Source organism: Nanorana parkeri, unplaced genomic scaffold, assembly GCF_000935625.1.
Source record: "Nanorana parkeri isolate BGI_ZX_2015 unplaced genomic scaffold, ASM93562v1 scaffold13, whole genome shotgun sequence".
In the NCBI taxonomy this organism is placed as follows: domain Eukaryota; kingdom Metazoa; phylum Chordata; class Amphibia; order Anura; family Dicroglossidae; genus Nanorana; species Nanorana parkeri.
This window is the reverse complement of record NW_017306281.1, coordinates 1,424,073-1,428,418: the sequence shown is the minus strand read 5'-3', so window position 1 is coordinate 1,428,418 and position 4,346 is coordinate 1,424,073.

Genomic DNA, 4,346 nt, shown 5'->3' with positions numbered 1-4,346 from the left:
GGAGCTAAGAGCCGGCTTCCTGACCAATCAGGTAGCTAGGCGGCATGTCATGACCTGCCTCCCGGCTTCCTTATTGGCTAGGAAGCCAGCTTCACTTGTTGCTAGGCAGCCTGGCTTCCTGACCAATCAGGAAGTTGCGCGGCATGTCATAACCCACCTCCTGGCTTCCTGATTGGTCAGGTAAGCCGGCTGCTTCACAGTGTAGTGAGGGAACCTGAAGCCCGTGTTCTTTTGATAGAACACCGGCTTCCCAGGCAATCAGGAAGCCAGGCCCACAGTACCTTGGGATGCTGATATCGGTATTCGTTATCGGCGAGTACTGAAAAAAAATATCGGTACTCATACTCTATACCGCAAAACCAGTATTGGTGCATCCCTACCAGAGAGTGAAGAGTTTGGAGAAGGCAGAAGAAGTGAACAGTCTAAGGCAACATAGCTGAACTGGAAAGTGAGCTGAATTGAAGAAATCAGCTATGTTGTCCTAGATTCTTCACTTCTGCCTTCTCCAAACTCTTCACCCTTTTGTGAATAACCCTGTTAGTTTATCTGGGCCCACAATTCCCCCAGAATCTGTCCCTCGCTATACAAAAAGGGGGGAGCCAGTTTGATGGATATTACCCTATATTAAAAAGCTGCTGAGGTCACTCCACTGGTAGACTGGTGTAGCAACCCCCTCCATAAACAATGGGTCGCCATAAAGCAGGAGCAATCCTCTGGCTCGATAGCAGGACTCTCGTGGCTCTCTTCACCTCTGTATCCTGACATTCATCCACACCCAACTATTGGAATTACAATAGACAGCAAGGAAACTATTCAAAACCATGCACTGGCCACTCTTCATGCTCGTCTCCGCCAGCCCCAGTGATGGGAGATCCAGATGAGGCCTGGAAAATATGAACCTTTGCTGCCTAGTTATCGTAGACAAGTTAAGTCAAATAAGAAGTGGCTTCCCTATACTGAAATGCAAACAGTGGAATATGCCTTTAATAAAAATTGCAGATTTAAAATATTGAATAACTATCTAGAAGCATTCAATAAAGTTTGGTCTTCACAAACCTCATGAATTACAAATGAAACTCTGGACTCTTTATGCACAAGATCTTATCCTGTATTTTAGCTTGTTATCACCACTTGACGGGAGCCTAAATGATCTGGCAGGAGGGGACACAGTCACCCCCTCTTCTCTTATTTCTCTTCACCTCCTCCTCCATTTCCCTTCCTCTTTCCCGTGACCCTCAGATGCTGGTTTATCGTTTCTTTACTACTTGGCATTCCTGTATTAATAGTACTTCTCTGTACGCTACCTGATATCACTGAGTTTATAACTCATAATGGAGGGAATTCATAAAAACTGGAGCAGACAGAATCTGGAGCAGTTGCTGATGACAACCAATTAGTTTCTCTCTTCAGTTTGTTCAGTTAAAGTGACATTAAAGCCAACCCTCCCTCCCCATGCCAGTGTAAGGACTTACCTTAAATGATGTCTTTTAATTTGATCATCTTCTTTCCAGTTGTTTTCAGGAGTCCCTCCAGTGCAGGTGCCGGTATCTGATCCAGCGCTGACTCCTGTCTCTTCCTGTCCCACGGAGACGTAATCCTGACGGATCAGGCCACATTCGGTCGCTAGAGTGTCCATCCTGGCCATGAGGGTGGTCTTACTAGCCTCTATGGCCGCTAGTATAGCAATCGTAGCAGTTGGGGGGTTTATGTCCTGAGAGGAGTGGGGGGACAGGGGGGCTTCACTTACAGGAGTAGTCACAGGATCCGTCTCCATGTCGTCCCACACCGCCGTCTGTGTGCCTGCAGAGGTGAGAGAAGCAGCTCGTGCAGCCAAGATGGCGCCGACGCACGTGTCAGCAGGCCGGCCTGGAGTGCCACCGCTCGCTCGGGACCGGGTCGATCGTCTCCTGGTCCGCATCAAGGAGACGGCAGGAGTCACCGGATCACCCGACAGTACTGGGTGATTATTTCGGCCGGTTTGTCAGCTAGCTAAGGGTCAGGATGTAGCACGGATGTCGGGAGCTGCAGTGAGACACGTCTGCTCAGTCTCACATCCCGGCCACGCCCCCAGGTAAGTTTTAACTAGGGATGTTCAGATACCAAGTACCGTTCTCGGTACACGTACAAGTACAGATACTTATCCAGCTCCAGGACAAGACTAGAGAAAAAAATCAAATGTTAGGAGGCAGCTGTCATTTGTAAGGAACATAAGGAGCTCCTGAGATTTTTTGAATAAAATATATATAAGTGATGCACCGATACCATTTTTTCAAGTGCAAGTACTGATACTTGTCCAAGTACTCACAGATACAAGTACTGATACATTTTTGTTTATTGTCATGTGACAGTTTTTCTAAAACAATACAGACTAATGATTCCAGGACAGTGGTGGAGCGCCAGAGCCAGGTCCCAGCTGCAACCCTGGTAGTTCTTGTGAAAATGCCAAGTATCGGCACTGGTATCTGAACTGGTATCTGGACATCCCTAGTTTTAACCCTTTTGTTAACTTTTTTATGTTTTTGCAGATTGTGTCTGCTCCAGTTTTTATGAATTACCCCCAATGTGCTCATTCTAATGCAGATGGTCTTATAGCTGTTTTGATATCATTAATATCTTTTAACCACTTGCCCGTCCGTACGTAAATTTATGGTCCGGCACAGCGACTGCCCGTACTGAGAAGGAGGAGAGATCAGCATTTGCCCCACCGCTGATCTCTCCTCCGCTCTCTCTAAAGGCGGACGCGATGTGTATTACATCACTTTCTGCCTTTAGCTGTCATTTCTCTAGCGGAGAGCCGGAGAAGAAGACGATAATGCAGATCTCTGCTTCATCAGCTTCTCTGGGGGTTCCTAGGTGACATTAAGGGTCTTAGAGACCCCTGATGTCTCCATAAAGAGGACCTGTCAGTGTATATTGGCTATCACATAGGGGGCCCCCTATTTCTCTTAAAAAAAATTAAAGTCCCACATAAAAAAAAAAACACCCAAAAACGTTTTAAGTCCCACGCCCCAGCGTGCACGCACTTATAAACGTAAATACGCGCCGGGTGCCTCTACACGCGGAAACACATGTTACATATTGCCGCTAACGTCAGAGTGCTAGCTATAATTCTAGGCCCATCAATCACTCATAACACTAAACTGATGAGCGGTAAAAGGTTTTGGCTATGGCCACTTTTAGGCATGGTAGTTTTTTGCGATTTCATGTGATTTAAAGCTTGACATGTTTGGTGTCTATTTACCTGACATGACCCCGTATCAGTGGCGTAACAATCGCCATAGCGACCCAGGCGGCCGCTATGGGGCCCGTGCACCCCTCTGATGCCGCCTGGGTCGCTATGGCGTGTCGGGTGCTGGCTGTCACTGACATAGCTCAGCAGCTGCTGTGAAGGAGAACGTTCCCCCTCATAGCCGCTGCGGAGCTGTGTCAGTGACAGCCAGCAGATGCGGCAGAATAGGTCGGTTACACCGGCATTTGCAGTAAAGAAGGAGGCGGGGCCCGCCTAACAGCAACCCCCGCCTCCTCCCACGATCTAAGAGAAGGTGGGGCCAGTGATGTAAGAGGAGGCGGGGCCCGGGAACGGAAGAAGAGGCAGGGGCCCGGCGGCGGCGACCACGGAGGTGACAGGTAAGAGGCGTACAGCGCAACTGAGACCTTGCAGAGCCCACCATAGAGACTCTATGGTGGGCTCTGCAAGTGGCATAACTAGCAATCACGGGACCCCATACAACATTTTGCTATGGGGCCCTGTGATTTCTAGTTACGCCCCTGTTGCCCCGTTGCATGACGGAATGAATGTCAAAGTACTGCAGAGCTGAATACCGAAAAATGGCCTGGGCATGAAGGGGGCTTAATACCCCGGTCAGCAAGTGGTTAAGATTGCACCTATGAGCAATAGAGAATTTTTTCTTCTCTTCAGCTTTTCTCTTTAATTTTTAAAGCCTAACTAAACAAACTGAAGAGAGAAGCTGATTGGTTGCCATGGGCAACTGTTCCAGTTTTGATCAATTCCCCCCAGTAGTGTGTACTGGTTTGTACTTATACTGCACTCTCTTGTTGTACTGTATGTTACACCATATTATGCTGTAACTTGTTTCACAACATTCATTATATATAATAATGGTAACTAAAAAGGAAATGATAAAACATGACTTTCCAATGACATGATCACGTTATAATGTATGGGAGATTTTAGTGATGGATGGGGAAGGTAAGCTCGGTGTTCTCCTCCTGTGAATGAGAACTAAAGCAGAGCGGTGACAGCTGACTACAGTACACACGACGCTCCCGGTAGCTCCCTCCGCCCAGTCACATCTCAGTACATCTCTCGCCAATCCGGGAGCCGC